Genomic DNA, 19,596 nt, shown 5'->3' on the forward strand with positions numbered 1-19,596 from the left:
GAGGCCTAAAAACTAACACTCTAATAACGCTAACACTTGTACAATTCATTGTGCTGACTGAAATCAATTTGATCATTGTCATTGATCATTATTGGCAAAAAATATTCTTAGAAATATTTATATTTATAATTTATTTGAATGCAATATGCTTTTGTACATTTTTGTGTCTCTGTGATTAATATTAGTTTAGTACTTTTTTAATGCCAAACAACATCTTCTGTTCTTTATGGAGTAGCACCACTGTCACAGACACTGTTAATGAAGGCCAGGTTGTTAAATAATGAAATATAAAAGATGGTGAACTGGTAGCTTACAGATTGAACACTTTTTTAACAGATAACAGAACTGTTCTTCAGGAGTTTCCACATTATTTAAAAGAAAAGAAAGACAGACCAGAATGATGCTGAGCCAAGCTTTAATCAGAAAAACAGAACATGAGAGGATTTTCAATGCTTTACAGGATGATTGAATACATGAATGAATACAATGACATGAGTACTGTAAATACTTTACACAAAACCTACTTTTTTCTTATTTGAGTTTGCTAAAGTAAATACAAAATGTGACTGTTAATTTGTAACTACATGAAAAGTATCTATAACCTTCAGTTTTCTGTCAACTAGAAGTGACATTAAATGTTAGAGGCCACATTCTCTTTGATCCCACATGGAGAGATATGAGAAGATGACCAACAAACGATCCCCCCATGTTTTTCATGTTCTTCCAAAACAAGCCACACTTTTTTCTTTTTTTTTAATCAAGTCTTATGGCGACAACCAGTCTGCCGTTTTTATACACTTGATCATTATTAATCTGTTCTATTTCTTCTGCTTTGAGTTCACTTTACTCAAGAGAGTAGGTTTGTTCTGTTGATCCGCAGGTTTGTTCTGTTGATTCGCAGGTTTCTTATGCCTGTAAGAAAACAACACAACAACAGAAAATGTTTAGTAGAGCGCCATCGTGATGGCCTAACAGTTAAGATCTGTTCCACATAACTGTAACGTCCATGGTTTGATTCCAGCCAGGGACCTTTTTTTTCTCATTGTTTTTCCCCCTACTGCTGCTAAAAGACTTTAACAGTGAGACAATCAGACACTGAAGATGGTAAATTTATCCTGTGTTAGACCTTACTGTAAATGATTAATAACAAGTCTAAAAGAAACTGGAAAAAAACTGCAAAGAAACTAAAGAAAGGTGAAGCTGAGCTGTTGTTTGAGTGAAGTTTAACCTGAACCTTAATCAAATTTAAAACAGAAGAATATGATGTTGAGAAACTGGTTACAACCTACTCTTCATCAACAATGGAAGATCAAATATGGAAACACAATGGAAACAAATATATTGATCTGCCTCTTATACTCCTTTTAGACCAAGGACCAGGGTCGGACCAGGGTCGGACCAGGGTCGGACCAGGGTCGGACCAGGGTCGGACCAGGGTCGGACCAGGGTTAGTTGACCAGGGTTAGTTGATCAGGGTTAGTTGACCAGAGTTAGTTGACCAGGGTTAGTTGACCAGGGTTAGTTGACCATGGTTAGTTGACCAGGGTTAGTTGACCAGGGTTAGTTGACCATGGTTAGTTGACCATGGTTAGTTGACCAGGGTTAGTTGACCATGGTTAGTTGACCAGGGTTAGTTGACCATGGTTAGTTGACCATGGTTAGTTGACCAGGGTTAGTTGACCAGGGTTAGTTGATCAGGGTTAGTTGACCAGGGTTAGTTGACCATGGTTAGTTGACCAGGGTTAGTTGACCAGGGTTAGTTGACCATGGTTAGTTGACCATGGTTAGTTGACCAGGGTTAGTTGACCATGGTTAGTTGACCAGGGTTAGTTGACCAGGGTTAGTTGACTAGGGTTAGTTGACTGGTATAAATACTTGTACTAAAGTAATGGATCTAAGTGCTTCTTATGCACAGCATAATAATAAAAGACTCATTTTTTCTGAAACTTTGAAGGATATTGACTCACTCTGCATTTGCAAGCGCCGCTATAAGACCAGCTTCATATTTCGGGTCCCTGTGAGCCGAACATCCAGCAGACAGAAGGAATATCAGTGTCACTGTGATCCACAACAGGTTGGCCATCTGCAAACAAAAGTTAATAATAGAGCACATTATTGTTACAAAGACACTTCATTTTCATCTTGGGCTCACATGATAACAGCATCTAAAGTTATATTGCAATTCTCAAATTAGCCATTGTTCTCTGTCTCAAACAACAGTGAGAAAAGCAGCTGCAGTGTTTTCTACATACAGTTAGAGACCGGTTATAAACTGGTTGTTGCCCTGTGCCAGAACTCTGCTCTTAAAACCAGAACAAAAACATTTTCACCTGCTTGCTAGTTTTGATCCTATAATGCACAGACAGTATTTCATAAAGTCTCACTGTCACTTTTATAACAAAATCCAATCTATCTTTCAAAGTAAATCTTTTACCTTTGGAGAAGAACGTCTGAATGATGCTCTGAAGTCGTCCAATTCTTCTGTTGTCTCCTCAGTGTGAGAGTGTTGCTGCAGTGAACACAGTCAGAAAGAACAGGCTTTTTTTAAAGAGAAGAGGAGGACTATGGTCAACCCCTTCACAGTGGCACCATTCCCTTATATGAACATTCAAATTCTTGTCTTTTCAGTTATTCAAATATGAGAAAGAAAGAGAACATGACGTGCCATTGGTTAGAAGATGGACCGACACGATTACCCAGAACACTCCTCTCTCAGCTGTTTTGAATGCACTGTGTGGGATCATACATCGTCTTCTGTGGGGGATGACAGCAAGAAGATTTACATTTTACTTCTATGTCCACTACACACTGTCATTATCTGCAGTGGAGCTCCGGTCTCCTAGCAACCTCCCACCCGACCTAACTCCCTCTATAGACACCTTCCACACTACCACACACACATACACACCAACACACTCTGATGTGCATATTTAGGCACATTAATCTCATTTGAACCTTGTATTTGTCTTCATGTACTTTCTGGTTGTTTATTGGTTGATTTTCTCTTTTTTGTTCTGTGCTGATTATGTTTTGTTATCTTGAGACTCGGTTACCTCCTCTGTCCTCTCTTCCAACACCATGGTTTGTATTGTTTTACATTTGTATTGTTATCACTTCATCGCACAAATAAAGACATTTTAAAAAGTAAAAAAGAAATATCTTTACCATTCAGCCTATAATGTGTACTTTATATTTTATATTCAGTGAAACAACAGTGTTTCTTATTTGCTGAATGAGGAAGAAAACTCAAGTTTCCAAGAAACCAAGGAGCTCTCTCTGTATCCAGATGCCTTTATCTGAAATGTGAACGTATTCAAATTATTTCATGCAAAGATGAAAGGGTTAAACTGAGAATGAAGCAGGCTTTAGTTTGACCCATTTTATCTAAGAGAGCATAAATAAAGATAACTCACTATTATGTTACACAGTCTAGTAGAATATGTTCTTGTATGATATGTATGCAGAGTGTATAAAGAGGCGGTTCTCTCTGCCATTGTCAGTCTGTTAAGCTCAGTGGGTCCAAACTATGTAAAACTTTATATTATTGTTATTCACAGTTTAGCAAATGATTGACATACAGACCAAAATGGATGCTTAGCCAAGCTTTAATCATAAAAAAGCAGAATATTGAGAGATTTGGTAATGCTTTACAGAAATACAGAGTACAATGATATAAGGTCTGTAAATACTGAGGACAGGAAGATAACTTTTGTTCTTTATTTCAGGGTAAAGTAAACACAAAATATTGCTACAAAGACAAAACTGACTTTTAAAAGTACTGAATGTTTGGACTGAGAGTGTGGTCAGATATAAGGGATGTATGGTCTTCGTGCTTAAGACAGTTTTTAATAGAAAAACGCTTTTAGCTGCAGCAGAATAAAGAAAATAAAAAAACTATAGATTTGGTAACATTCAACGTTGGTGTTAACATGTTATAAACAATATGGCTTTAGATGGGAGTCATTAAATCACTATGAAAAAAAGTTTATTATTAGATTGTCATATACTGTATGGATGCATTTTAGTCACGATAGCAGTGTGGCTTTATTGAGGGCAATGGAGTTCTGTCCACCACTTTTGTCAGTCTGTAATAGTTTATCCGCTATTAAATTGATTACCAACAGACGTCCCTAGTAACTTCTCCTGCATAGCCACCATAAGATTGAGAACTCTGTTTTTTTGTTTGAGTGAAATGTTGATGGATCACCATGAATTTTGGTGCAGTAACTTTTCTTTCTCTTTTTTTCTGGCGCCATCATCAGTTCAAAATGTTAAGTTGTCCGATACTTTACTTTATGACCACGTTCCTGAAAAACTAAATGCTAACACACTAAAGTGAAATGGTGAACTCAGTAAATATTATAGCTTTGTCATTGTGAGCATGTTAGCATGCTAGCATGCTAGCATTAGCATTAAGCTCAAAGCACTGCTGTGGTTGAATACACACAGTCACGAGCATGGCTGTAGATTCTTCATCTTGTTATTAAGCACAATGAGTCGGTCTTGGTTAAAGTTGATTTGTTCTCAAGTTCTAACAGAAACGTTTCCCCTGAATCACACTTCACCCAGAACTTAACTAAACTCTACGGCCCCATCCTTTGCCCGAGCCCTACCCTCTGCTCCGGCGTCCTCCTCTTCCCCTGCCCCAATCTTTTGCCCAAGCCCCACCCTCTGCTCCGGCGTCCTCCTCTACCCCTGTCCCTCCCTTTGCCCCAGCCCCACCCTCTGCTCCGGCGTCCTCCTCTTCCCCTGCCCCATCCTTTGCCCAAGCCCCACCCTCTGCTCCGGCGTCCTCCTCTTCCCCTGCCCCATCCTTTGCCCAAGCCCCACCCTTTGCTCCGGCGTCCTCCTCTACCCCTGTCCCTCCCTTTGCCCAAGCCCCACCCTCTGCTCCGGCGCCCTTCTCTTCCCCTGCCCCTGCCCCATCCTTTGCCCATACCTCCACCTCTGCTCATGCTCCCTCTTTTGACCCCACCCAATCCTCTGAACCAGCTCCATCCTCTTGCCCTGCCCCCTCCTGTGCTCATGCCCCCTCCTGTTGCCCTGCTCCCTCGTGTACCCATGTCACCTGAAACACAATAGTCTGCAACTTGAGAACCATTGGAGCAACTGGTGCACGCCATCCCAGAACTGCCTCTGTCACATCTGAATATGTTGTCTAGACCGACTGACGTCCCAAGCTGCTCAAGGGCTGTACGTCGTTGTTGAGGAGTGTTGGGCTGACCATTGGGGGGTTGCAGTATTTTAGAAAACACCACAGCGTAACTCTGCCATTGCCGAGTCTGATTTATTCGTTGGAGGATGTTGTCGCCATTTGTTTCGCTTGAACATTTTTCAACACAGGGGGAGAAGGAAACATAGAAAAGCAACATATCATTATCATTAGGATTCTGCTTTTGGAATAAATCGTTCAAGTAGTCCACAACACGTGACTCTGCTCGATCAATGCCATTGGACTGCTTCAGAACTGTAGCTGCAATCACCCTGCTGCCCTTGTACACCTCACCACGGTTGATCGTAGTCTTCACATTGTTACCAGGGTCACTTGTGAAGACTTGCTGAAGGTTTTGGTCAGTGTTCTGGTTCTGGTTGTCTGGGATACTTACAGCCAGACTGAACATGCCACTTGTTTCATACCTGCCAAAGGAAAAAAATATAAACAACATGCCATCATGTATCTTAGATATTTTGGTGCAGAACACAATATGACTTTTTTAATAAATTGATGTATAACGCAGTAACCTAAATTGAACACTAAGTGGTCTGTTTACTGTGTGAACATTGCAGCATTTCTCTGTCCTCTGCAGGACACAGTAGACCGGAAGTTTCTTCCACTTAACCCTCCTGTTGTCCTCGAGTCAAGGAAGGGAGGAAGAGGAAGGAAAGGAGAAAGGAAGGGAGGAAGAAGGAAGGAAATGAGGGAGGAAGGAAGGAAGGGAGGAAGAATGAAGGAAAGGAGGGAGGAAGGAAGGAAGGAAGGAAAGGAGGGAGGGAGGGAGGAAGGAAGGAAGGAGGGAAGGAAGGAAAGGAGGGAGGAAGGAAGGAAGGGAGGAAGAATGAAGGAAAGGAGGGAGGAAGGAAGGAAGGAAGGAAGGAAGGAAGGAAGGAAGGAAAGGAGGGAGGGAGGAAGGAAGGAAGGAGGGAAGGAAGGAAAGGAGGGAGGAAGGGAGGAAAGGAGGAAAGGAAAGAAGGAAGGTAGGAAGGAAAGGAAGGAAGGACAGAGGAAAGAAAGAAGGAAAGAAGGTTGGAGGGAGGGAGGAAAGAAGGAAGGAGGGAGGGAGGAAGGAGGGAGGGAGGGAGGAAGGACAGAAGGAAGGGAGGAAAGAGAGGAAGGAAAGAAAGAGAGGAGGGAGGGAGGAAGGAAAGAAGGAACAGTCAAAACAGACGGGGTCAATTTGACCCGGGAGGACGACACGAAGGTTAAAATACCAAATTCTTCCAACTTTTCTGAGTATTTTTGGGTATTTAAAAGATAATTTTCAGGACATTTTACAGATGACGGTGCAATTTTGTAAAAATGATAAAAAACAGACAAACATGAGTGTTAAATTGGTTTTGTAAGTAGTAAGTATTTGTTCAGTATTTTGGGTTTCATATGTACTTATTAATTTGCAAAGTGAGTTTCAGTGAGTTGTTTGGTGTGTCAAACTACATATTAGACAGATAAACATTTACTGTTTACTATCAAATTACATAACCCTTTCAAAGAAATGCCCTGAGAATGAACAGTTTCAGTTACTTTTAGGAAATTATTGAAACAAACTAGTAAGGGAATATAAAGTTTGACAAACAAAACCACACTTTGAAAACTCAAGAACTGTCAAGGGTCCAATTTAATCAAGAATGTCTGCAAAATTAGCATCAAACCCACATTTAATGAGTGTGTAACTACTATCCTAACAGTTATTTTTAAACCATCCTGTTTATAAAATATCTTAAAAATTCATCATTATATACTTTCATATTACTCTGACAATTTCCAGAAAATGAATCTAAAATGATGGACCTGTTAAATAAAGCCTGCAAATGATCCAAAAGTTAACTCACTCTTTCAAGATGCCATCTACAATTCCTGCAAGCTTGGTCTGGTCCACAGCAGCCAAACAGTTTTCAGCAGACAGGAAGACGGCCACCACCACCACCACCCAGCACAGGCCAGCCATCTGCACACAGATCAAGTTAAAGAGCACAGTGATGATACTTTTAACAATAAGTATTAAACATTTCCACCCATTTCTTTTGTGGTTTGTCCAGATTATGCAGCAGTTAAAAATAAAGTACATTTAATCTAAAACAAAAAGTACTTTGTTACTGTTTTGACATATTTGTAAGTTACTTAATTTTATCCTTATTTTTTACTTAACTACTAACTATTAAATTTCAGAGAGAAATATTTTACTTTTTATACCCGTAGCCGACACAGCATCAGTACGGCTCAGAACATAATCTGGTCAGATTCGCCTTTGAGCCTGAGATGAAGAAATAGGACCAGGTTTGATATAGAGACTGACATGGTCTCTCTCATGGACAAACAAAGATCCATTAATATCAAAGTGACAAGAACTACATAAAAGTAACATAAGACAGATTTTGGTGTCTCCTTCGGACGCCATAACTTATCGGAGAGACTTCACTCTTTTCTACCATCAGATTGGAGTCACACAGACTTGAATCAAGCTGATGTCATATTAATGCCAGAATGATACATCCTGTGTTCTGTGTTACTATGTTATAGTATGCATTTTATAATCAGGATTAAATACTGAATGAATGATGATGATGAACAGTTTTGCGGTAAAAAGATGGAAATTAGATCCTCAAAGTAGCTGTGATGAATCTGATTGGCTGACAAACAAGCCCTCCCCCCCCTTCTCTTTTCTTCGCCACACACATTCTTCCTTCTTTTAATCATTAGTTATTTATTTATCTTAGTTTACGTGCCAAATTTTATTTTAAGTTTTGGTAATCTTATATTTTTCGTCAGCAAATAAACATGTCATTAAGTTTTGCAATCAGCCTGTTTTTAGACATTTTTGAGGATTTTGACGTGTGGCCAGCGCTGAAATCTCTCCAGAAAGTTATAAAACAGTGAACTAGTTAAATTGAACTTTTTCCTCCATCTGTCATCAACCTGCAAGAGGTTTTCGGCAGATAAACGTCTGTCAACCCTACAACTCATCATAATCGAGAGGGACAAAATCTGCAGGCAGACAACCACCGGGACCAGGCAGTCTGACAGAAGGCCAGCCAACTACACCATCCGCACAGCACTTCACCCAGACCGGCGACGCTCTCTGAGCTCTTCCACTAGGTGTGCGTATGCGTGGTTCTGAAGGACGGACAGCTGAGGGTTAGGGTTAGGGTTAGGGTTATCCCCATCTTCCATGGATGAAAGTAGGACCCAAATATTGCCTCAATCAAGGGTTGATGTCAGATCGAGTAATTCAAATTTTCTTGAAAAGTAGAACTCAGTAAAGCTTATAAGTTTTCTTAGCTTCCACATAATTACATATCCTTCATTTAAATTCATCATTCACCATCATCTTTCATTAATGCCACTATATTGAGTAACAATCTGTTGAATTCATATTGTATTGCAAGTTTATCATTACATTTATTTATATATCATTTATTAGTAGTGTGTAGTTAATAAAATCCATAAAATTCACTCAATTGTGTGTGACTATTCTTTGAAGTGATACAGGGGATCTATTGAACCGTAGAGCCATGAATTCAGAAATTTGACTGATTCAGAAATGTATTGATTCATTAAACTTTACTAATAAACCAATTAGTAAGTAAACAGATATTTCTTGCTAAACAAAGAGGTGGTGCCTCTGATAAACGAGAGCGTATAAATTTAAACATCCAAAATTGCTACACGCCACTAAATTAACAACTGTCTTTACAGATTATAATTTTAAATGATAAAAACGTGTGATAACCTTTTTGGCAGTAATACAAACAGTCACATTTCAGATTTGTATGATCGGTTAGCAGTTTTAACCAAAAAGACATTTCCTATTTAAACTTTGGTTTAGAGGAGAATAATGTCAGTTATTTTAATTAATAAGTGTTCAAAGTGTTAAAAGATTTCACGAGCAAAGCAAAGATCAATAAAGTATTTTTCTTCTTCTAACTCCACCTCAACCATCTTCAACAGTAAAAGAGTACACATCAGTATTAACAATCTAATAATGTCATATGTGTATTTTTACTGCTGACACTTTTAAGTCAATTCAATTGTATGTAGTCATCAGTGTCTATAAAAATGAATTATTACATGTTTTAAAATACTTGTAGTAAATTTTATCATTTTTTAGGAAAATCCTAGTGCAGATATTTAAGTGTTTCTTTTACCTGCTTTGGTCTTCTTGGATTCTTTCCTCTCAGTGTCTGAGTGCTGCTGCAGTAAATACAATCAGAGAGAAGGGACATTTTTATAAAGAGGGAAACCACAGCCATGCCCTCAAAGTGGCACCATGACCTTATTTGAACATTTAGATCCCCACCCTTTGAATTTAGTCAGAAACGTAAGAACATTTAGAAGAAGACAAGAGGAAGAGGTGTTATCAGTTAAATATGCGTCAGGTCTTTACAGTAATATAACGTTTAGTCATTTCCGGCTGTCTGTGAGAAAATGTTTTGTGCTTTAGGTGATAAAAGCAAATCTGCCTGTTCATCAGCTGCTGTTAAGTCTTAGGACATTTCTTTGAAAGAGTTGTATAATTTGTGCGGGAAATGTATTCATTATAGTTTTTAAGAAACAACCTAATGTGCTGATATGAACACAAAACACAAAAAACAAACTGAAATATACATAAGTATTTTCTGTCAAAGCAATTGTTCAAAATAAGATTCACAGGAGACAGGCAGTGATCGCCCTGTGTGCATTTCTATTTCATTCAAATTTCATTCAACTGCTCAGTCCACTATGTCCTGTCCCCATTTCCCCCCATTATGGCCCCTCTGAGCCTGACTGTCCAATGAGTTTGTGTGGGGCGACGTGGAGAATGGAGTCCCTCTGGGCACACATCAGAGTCATATAATGTTTTTCTGATCGTTCATGGTCATTTTTATTCAGTGTTCATTTGTCTTAGTATGTTGAATGTTGAGAATAGGTTTTCTGAGTGTCTTAGAAGAGAAAACGACACTCTTCAGAAATGTCAGTTTCTATGTACGTGAAACTATAATGTATGAAATTATGTGAAGAATCTTTAAGAAAATGTATATGCATTTGACACTAAAACAAATAGATGCATGGAAAGAACTTTTAAATATTGCTCCAGATATTGTGGGTGAACTATAAGGGATTACACTGTTTGTCCTCTGTCTATCATTGCGTACCATATTCTTGATCCAGACCTGATATAATAAATATCTGGAGACTGTTACCTTGTGGGCCTCAAATCATTCTTTCAGAAATTATACCAATCATACCAAACTGCAGCACCCTCTCTGTAAAATGTACTAAAAATTAACCGTTAAATACCTGCAAACGTAGTATTTATTAGCATAAAGTCAAAGAATGTATAAAATAAAGTGTTATTGAAACATTTCTTTTAGGAGGACAAACAATCAGCAGTATGAAATGATAATTGTTATGCTGAAATCTGAAAACAATTAACACACATTCAGACCTAATGGATGCTGAGCAAAGCTTTAATGAGAACAGGACAGAACATTAAAAGTCATTGTTGTACAGGATCTCTTGCACTCGTTGTCTCTACTAACTTCACTATTAGTAATTGGCAGAATGGTGTAATCATTCCTCTTGTTCATGCTGACCTTTAAAAGATCCCTTCATAATGCTTTTACAATGTAAGTGATGGGAGTCTACAGTCTTTCCTCTGTGTAAAAATATATCTAAAAGTTGATCTGAAGCTAATATGCTTTAAGCTTCAGCCGTCCCAATGAGTCAAATCAAGTAGATATCTTTCAATTGTGCATTGCTTTGATATTTTTTTCCACATGCATTGCTTGGTTTTAATTTTTGGAAAACCAATTATAGCAACATTTATTCCAGGCTCCTGTTAAGTCCTTTTTTTCCCCTAAGAGAAAACTTGCATCTATGTAATTATGTTGACTTTCCTTTGCCTCTGTTATTCTTCCGTCTGCCCTCTGCCCCGGACACTCTGACCACTCTGTGATAGGGTAAGGGGGGCCAAGTTGTGGCCGGGGACAGGTGATGGATCATCGGAAAAACAATACCGTGCAACTTCATTATTGCTGGAGCAGCTCCTGCACTGCACTGCACCTTTGTCTTTGTTGCAACGGAATATGTTTTTCAGACCGATTGACCCCAGGGGACCTTTGTAACTCCTGAGTCGCTCAATGGCTCCACGTAGGTCACCCTCAGGTATGGATCCACCACGGGGCTTGAATACATCAGAAAACACAACAGCATAATTCTTCCAATTCAGAATCTGATTTATGCTTGTGAGGATGTTGAAGGGATTTGATTCACTTGTACATCTTTTATCACACGGGGAAGCAAGAACATAGAAAAGCAGCAAATCCTCCTTGTTGTGATTGTTGACCAAGGTGTTAAAGTGCTGTAGAGTACGATATTCGGCATGATCAGCTCTTTTGTCATAAACTGCCTCGGGGCATTTAATCTCAACATCAGCCCATGTCTTAACTGTTTTCGGACACTTTCTCAGAACATCAGGCCATTGCACACGTCCGGCAGGACACTGCTTCAGAACATTGGGCCACCGCAGAACTGTGGCTGCCACCAGCCTCCTGCCGGTGTACACCTCACAGTTTAGAATCGTACTCCTCACTTGGTCACCACTGTCAGTGACTTTTCCAATATCATACATTTTGGTGTCACTGTTGTATGGGATGTTTACAGCCAGACTGAACATGGGGAAGTTTCTGTCAAAGGAAACAAATGCACAAAATGTTAACCACATGTCCATTTAAAACAGCATAGTTGGATGGATGGAGGTATTGATTGATGAGTCAAACCAAACTAAACGGTACATTATGTCATTCTTAATATCAAATATCAGAAACTGAAAGTTTGAAACACTTAATATCTAACACTAAATATCATTGTTAATCTTGTATCTGGCATTTGGAAGATTGTAGCAGACATACACTCTGTAAGGTCCGACTCTGTACTGTTACATGTTATGATAGTTGTTTCATCTGTTAGTTTCTTTTTCTGCTATAAGCATGGATGTATGATAAGAGCTAAAATAGTGCCCATCCAGTGCGATACAAATTGCTTAGCTAGTGCATAAGCCAATAAAAGTTTGTATTTGCTTTGTTTGCTGTTCAATGTGTCCTGTTAACAGTTTTTAAGAAGTCTCTTTTACAATGTTGGTCTATGGGGAAAATACTTTTTGGGCCACAGGGGGATTTTGCTGCATTACCACAAGTGACCACTGGGAGATTAGGCTGAGTAATGGCACCATATCCAGCTCTAATAATACATCCTTGGCTACAAGGCACGTTGTAACTTGGGTTTTGAGAAATGCTTCTTAATTATTTACTGACCTAATCCCGTAGTGTGGTCTATACCTGCCGATGGAAACAGAAAACAGAAAATGTTACAGAGTATGTTTGATCATTTATACAGATAATAGATTAACATGTGTATACATTTACACTACAAGCTTAATTCATTTTTCTTAGCATAAAAAAAGATATCCAGGGTTTGACATTAGCATCCGCCCATAAATTGCAGTTAGATTTCGGCAGTGTCGTGTAACACTGTTGATGCGTCCGACACTCCATACTAATATAATATTTAGTACGCTAAAACAGTATGTGAGATTTTTTAGTATGCCTTAAACCGTAGTATGAAATGATGGATATATTATTTCTGAGGAAATACTACATTAAGCAAGCACTGGACAGTACGCTTTCATAATTATCACAATGGTGGACAGCGACTAAGGCAGCTTTGACATAATGCTTTAATTCAAGTAAGGTTTCAGTTTGTTAGGCGTAATATATTGGTTACCTGTCTCTAACCAGCAAAGAGGCTCTCAGGAAGTGACGTGATAATTACAGCTCAGTGTGACCGAAAAGGTACACACTGCTATTTATTCATAAAGAAATTTGCTTAATTATAGTAAATATATTGAGCATGTAAGGCAATTTCGGACACAGCGAGTCACTCTTTAATCATAGACTGTATATAAGAAATGGACGTAACATCCGTGACGTCGCCCATTGGTTTGTGGACTGCTGCTCGGAGGCCAATAGTATCGGATCTGAGCAGCGCCATCTTGAAAATTTCAGGTGCATGCCGGGAAAAATAAAAACACGGATTCTACTTATATGGGCATCAGGAGGAGCATGAGGCGCCCTCCTGAACCTGTGAACCAATCAACCTGTCAATCACCACGTAGCCACGCCCTAATGCATACCCTGCTTTATCGTCACATATAAAATCAGGGAGGCCAAAATTTCACAAATGAACATCATACTGCATTGAAGAAGGCTTTAAACTAGCGATTGAGACCATAAACACATTTTGAAAATGTTTACTGAGGTTAGAAATCAAGTGAGAAGTTGATGAATTCTCCATTGACTTGTATAGAGACGGAAGTCCTTTTCACACCAAAACGTTCGCCCCCTGGTGGCCTTTTGATAGAATGCAGCTTTAAGTTACTTCCGCGTTGGCATCATTAAAGAGGACCGGAACTCCCCGCCTGTCTTTAATACATTTTTCTATTTAATTTGTGAATGTGGTTTTGTTTGATTGTAACCATCAATCAAATATAAATAACTTGACTCACTAACTTGGCATTCTGTGTGACTATTTTGTCACAAACTGGAGCAGCGCAGCTGATCAATTGAGCAAAGGGTTAGCTTATATTAAAGGCTACAAGTTCTTTTTCTCTATATTCTGCAGAAAGTTTACTCACCTGTTCAGGATCTCATTTACAATTCCTTCAAGCTGGTTCTGGTCCACATCAGCCAAACTGTTTCCAGCAGACAGCAACAAGGCCAGCATCACAGCCATCCAATGCAGGCCAGACATCTAAGTGTTTTAACAAACAGGAGCAGTATAAAGATTATAATTAGGGATAATAATAAGAACAGGACTACATTACACTCTCAAAATGTCTCATAGTGTCTTAGACAGTTGGAGGCAGAAAAAGCCACTTCAAGGTGTCCAATTCTGACTCCTGAAGGGTTTTTCTCCCTGCATCCATCGAAGACACAAACACTTGTTTAAAAAGGGAAAATTCATTATTCAAAACATTTCTGCATCTCTTTCAGTGGTGGCAGAAGTATTCAGATCCTTTACTTACATTTTTAAAAAAGTGCCAATTCAGCAATGTAAAAATGCTTAATTAAGTCCTGCATGAAAAAATGATTCTATATTAAAAGTACTGCAGTATTATGAGCGATGTAGTATGCAGTGTTACAGTAAAAGTACTGCAGTATTATGAGCGATGTAGTATGCAGTGTTACAGTAAAAGTACTGCAGTATTATGAGTGATGTAGTATGCAGTGTTACAGTAAAAGTACTGCAGTATTATGAGTGATGTAGTATGCAGTATTACAGTAAAGTACTGCAGTATTATGAGTGTTGTAGTATGCAGTATTACAGTAAAAGTACTGCAGTATTATGAGTGTTGTAGTATGCAGTATTACAGTAAAAGTACTGCAGTATTATGAGCGATGTAGTATGCAGTATTACAGTAAAAGTACTGCAGTATTATGAGTGATGTAGTATGCAGTATTACAGTAAAAGTAGTGGTTTGGTCCTCTGACTGATATATTATTATTATGACATCATTAGATTATTAATAGTGAAGCATCAGTGTTAGAGCAGCATGTTACTGTTGTAGCTGCTGGAGGTGGAGCTAGTTTACACTACTTTATATACAGTTAGCTAGTTTAGTCCAGTGGTTCCCAACCTAGGGGTGGGGCCCCTCCAAAGGGTCAGCAGATAAATGTGAGGGGTGGTGAGATGATTAATGGGAGAGGAAAGAAGAATAAACCAAGTTCTGATACACAAATGTGTTTTCAGTTTTTGGACTTTTTCTCTAATCTTTGATTTTTGCTGAAATATTGGATCATTTGAACATTTATTGGAATATTGCTGCAGTGGTAAAGCAATTAAGTAGGATTCCCGTATTTTGAGACAGTGTGAAAAGGGATCATAGGAGTGCTCACCTTAACTGCTGCTGCCAAGAGGATCTGAAAACCCCAAAGCAGAAAAGACCCAAAACCAAAAGTGATATTAAAACATTTGTATCTCATTTACTGAAGCATTAAATATTGTATATTGCCATTAAATATTATGACTCTTAGTCTGTAGACAATTTAAAAATAAGTGAAACATGACAAACATATCCCTCAATATGCCTGAATTTTCTGGGACTAATTGAATTCCTTTAGAATAAGAGGATTCAGTAAATGTCTTTTGTCACAGAAATATTCTTTTCTAACCTCTATTTTAAAAAATTATAGTAATTGCATATTAGTATTTGTGATTATGATTTTGGATTCGGTCACTATCACAACTATAAAATTGACTTTGATTTAAGTATTTAGCATGTATCAAATTAGTATTAATATTAATTTATGTTACTATGCATTATTCCTCCCAAACACTAGGGGGCGCATGGTAAAGGCCAGGCTGTGCAAAGGACATTTAAGTTCAATGCCAATAATCACAGGTTCTGAGGCTGGAAAGACGCTTTTTTTTGTGTGTATACATTTACTGTGTGTTTTAGCTTCATGATGAAAGCTTAATAGAAGTGATGGACAATGCAGAAAGTTCGACATTGGTAAGAAAATAAATGTAGTATGTATGAAGATTTGTAAAAGACTGAATTTCATTTCTGAGTACACACCTAAATAATTAAACCTATTAGCAGCCAGTAGTGCTAAAGTGTGTAACGTAGTTGTTGGCACCCATAATTTAAACACTTAGACTGCTGAAGCTTTATAGCGTTATATTTATTAGCCAATATGAACAGGAGGAATGATTACATCAGGAAAACATGTGTTTGTGTCCATATGTACCTGACCATTGATTTTTAAGTCAACCCTATCCTTTAACTGTCAAGCTTAAGAAATAAACACACCAAATAGGGCTGGGCGATTATGGCAAAAATCAAAATCACGATTAATTGAACATTTAACCTCGATTACGATGAATGAACGATTATCTCCTCCCTTGATGAACGATGATGTATTTTCACAGTTTCTTTTGTTTCGTATTTTACACATGAGGATCTTTAGGGAGTGAAGATAATGATGTTTTAAGGTGTGCCGCTGTGGTTAATGTCTAGTTTACTTGATTAGAACTATGTAAAGATCATGGTTTGGGTTCAAATGATCATTAAAGATATGCAACCTTTGCTGTCATGGCAACAGTGAACACCACGATTCATTGACATGAGCAAGATTAAGTCCATTAGAGTTTCTAAATGTCGGTTCCAATTATTTTTCGATTAATTGCCCTGCCCTAACACCATATGACATACATGTACTTGCTGTTGCCTAAAGATAATGAGGAGACAATCTTGGGAAATGAAGGGGAATTCAATCTACTCTAATGCTGTTATTTAACACCTAAGGCTTGTTTGCCAGTTCAAACACGTTATTTTCCAAACTGCAACTGAAAAAACACTGCGCTGAATTCAGACTGCAGAACAGTATTATTAAAAAGCCCGATTCTTCTTTTTGTTTGTCTAAATCAGCTTCATCTTTTAAATCCCTTTTACATAAAGGCCCTTTTATTGTTTAATTGAGTGTATTCCTTACCCTAACCTGTCCTATATCCCACTTCTTTATCATATATTTTATCTCTGGTTTATGGTTTTGCTTCTTGTTTTGGTTTTACTGATTTATGCTCTCATTGCAGAGTCTTAATTGCCTCTGTTCTTTATTTGCGGCTTGTTTTTCCTCGTCAGGACCCTATTGTAACTGTTACTCCTTCTATGTTATACACAACTTTATGGAAAGCAATCTATAACATTCGAAAAGTGCTATATAAAGAAAACATTTTACCTGCTTCGGTGGAGGAAGATGTCCGATGGATTCTGTCCGCTCTGTTCCTTTCTTGGCAGTGAATACAGTCAGAAAGAAACGACACTTTTATAGAGAGGTTGGCCGTGACCAAACCCTTAAAGTGGCATCATATCCTTATTTGTACATGTCTAATATTTGTACATTAGAAATGATGTCGAAAGGTCAAGAAGAGAAAGTCATTCTGCAGTTTTCTTTAGAAATTTGAATATCATTTATCTCCTGCTATCAGATATTAGCTTCATTGCTTAAGGAAGGGTATTGGTGTGATGAACTAAACTGTACATGTCATTATGTCATTCTTTATATCAAATGTCAGAAACTGAAAGTTTGAAACACTTAATATCTAACACTAAATATCACTGTTAATCTTGTATCTTGTTTTGCCTTCATTAAAAGATGTTTGTGTCTCACCAAATTGTTTTATTTTGTTGTTTTTATTTTGTTGTCATACATTTCAACATGCAATAACAATGAATGAGGATGAATGAATGAAATCACCAGTAGGAACAAACTGACAGATGCTTAATTTTCAAGGCTGACGGCAACATCAATGTTTGAAGAACTGCAAAAACATCTTGCCCCTTTTCATTACGGCAGGCTTTTGGAGTGTGGCCAGTTACAATAGCCATAAATATTTTAATCATTTTTCCACACGATGTACAAACCACTCATTTTGCAGCATAACAAGACCCCAATCGTGTCTTCCTGCTGTTTTTAAAAAGGTTTTTAAAAAGAAGAAGAAAAAAAAAAAGATCCTCCTTTTGCTTGAAATTCGGTCAATAAGGATGCTAAGACTCAATCACTCAGAAAATGTGCAGTAAAATGAAACTGTATGCTAAAAGGGGCTAAAATGCTCCACAGAGATGCAGAGTTTACTGTTTTTCTTCCATTGGCGATCTTGTGCAACTGGTTTCGTGCTTTAGACAGTTAAACTGAATCTGCCTCTTCATCCTGACTTGCAGATAATTGATGATGGAGAGTATAAACACAGAGGGAAGTTCAGGGTACAGCTCACAGCACAAGATGGCTCCTCCAGTCAGTGGTCGGCTCAAATTCAGCTTTGACTAAAGAAAATGAGCCTATTTCCCAAAATGTTAATCTACCTGAAAACTTCTTCTAATGAGTTCTTACCCTCTGGCAGACAATACAGAGTCTGAACCCACTTTTAACTCAACCGTTATTAAAACTTGTGCTGACCTCTTTTAACTTTTAAACAATGCTGCTTGAGGCTGTAAGGATTGTGCAATGGTCTCATGGTGTTTTATTATGGGATGTGTGCAATATGCATTATGTGTAATGTGCATTGTGTTTTACCATGAGGTGAGGGCAATATTTTGTTATGTGCACTTTATTGTTGTTCATATGTAGTTTATTTTATAGTAACTGTGGAGGCATTTATGTGTGCAGCCTTTCAGTCCAAGAGTCCAAGATTTACTTTAATCCTGTCTTTTTTTGACTCTGCTCCCTTCTCTTTAACCCTCCTGTTGTCCTCGAGTCAAGGAAGGAAGGATGGAAGGAAGGAAGAAGGAAGGGAGGGAGGAAAGGAAGGGAGGAAGAAGGAAGGAAATGAGGGAGGAAGGAAGGGAGGAAAGAAAAGAATGAAAGGAAGAAAGGAAGGAAGGACAGAGGAAAGAAGGAAGGAAGGAAGGTTAGAGGGAGGGAGGGAGAAAGGAAGGGAGGAAGGAAAGAGGGAAAGAAGGACAGGAAAGAAGGAAGGGAGGAAGGTAGGGGGGAGGAAAGAAAGAGAGGAGGGAGGAAGGACAGAAGGAAGGAAGAAAGGGGGATGGAGGAAGGAAATAAGTAAGGGAAGAAAGAGAGAGGAAGGAAAGAAAGAGAAAAAGAGGGAGGGAGGAAGGACAGACGGAAGGAAGGGAGGAAAGAAGGAGGCCTTATTGCCCTACAGAGTGCAATTTTCATGATAAAGGTACAATTCATGACCCAGATGTACATAAAAGTCGCTCTACAAATAAAAGGTAAAAGGATTAAAAAACAAATCTTAACTTTTTGTTTTGTGATGCTGTTAAAATGTCTTTATATATCTACTCTTTGGAAACACAGCAGGAAAACGTACCTGTATTTTCTGCTTTCGTCAATAGGGGGTGCCATCATTTTCACAATTGTATTTTCCTTTATCTGCAAAGTGAGAGGACAGACCATAGATATATATATATATATATATATATATATATATATATATATATATATATATATAGAACACTATATATATGTTCTATATATATCTATGGGACAGACCACTCAAATAGATCTTCAGTTAAATCCCTCATTTATGTAAGAGCAGTCTGGGGAACATGAGCATGATTTAAAGCTTCATTTCGGTCCTTTAAGCTGTTTTTACCCCTTGAAGCAATGCTACTTTGTTATCACAGCTGGTAATTATGGGATAATAGTGAATACTAAAATGTAAAACAGTAGCAGAAGTAAAGAGATAGTCATAAAGTTAGCAATGTCACTCAGTAATTTCAGTTACACAGCAATTTGTAGCTAAAATTTGGTAACTTCAGTCACCATTACACAGCATTAGCTGCAGGGGCGGATCTAGGAGTTCATTAACTCCGGGGCTAA

General features: G+C 38.2%; 2 long non-coding RNA genes across 2 annotated transcripts; both read right to left on the reverse strand.

The window, feature by feature from the left end:
- Positions 1-492: 492 nt before the first annotated feature.
- On the reverse strand, positions 493-2,509 carry LOC134002079 (uncharacterized). Its single transcript, XR_009927575.1, has 3 exons — positions 2,435-2,509; positions 1,968-2,083; positions 493-912 (listed from the first exon to the last, which is right to left on the reverse strand). It is a non-coding gene; the product is annotated as an uncharacterized LOC134002079 (long non-coding RNA).
- A 9,333-nt stretch (positions 2,510-11,842) lies between these two features.
- LOC133992124 (uncharacterized) lies at positions 11,843-13,924 on the reverse strand. The gene is made up of 3 exons (XR_009927028.1): positions 13,887-13,924; positions 12,508-12,531; positions 11,843-11,880 (listed from the first exon to the last, which is right to left on the reverse strand). It is a non-coding gene; the product is annotated as an uncharacterized LOC133992124 (long non-coding RNA).
- Positions 13,925-19,596: the final 5,672 nt, after the last annotated feature.

The sequence above is a fragment of the Scomber scombrus genome, chromosome 2, assembly GCF_963691925.1.
Source record: "Scomber scombrus chromosome 2, fScoSco1.1, whole genome shotgun sequence".
In the NCBI taxonomy this organism is placed as follows: domain Eukaryota; kingdom Metazoa; phylum Chordata; class Actinopteri; order Scombriformes; family Scombridae; genus Scomber; species Scomber scombrus.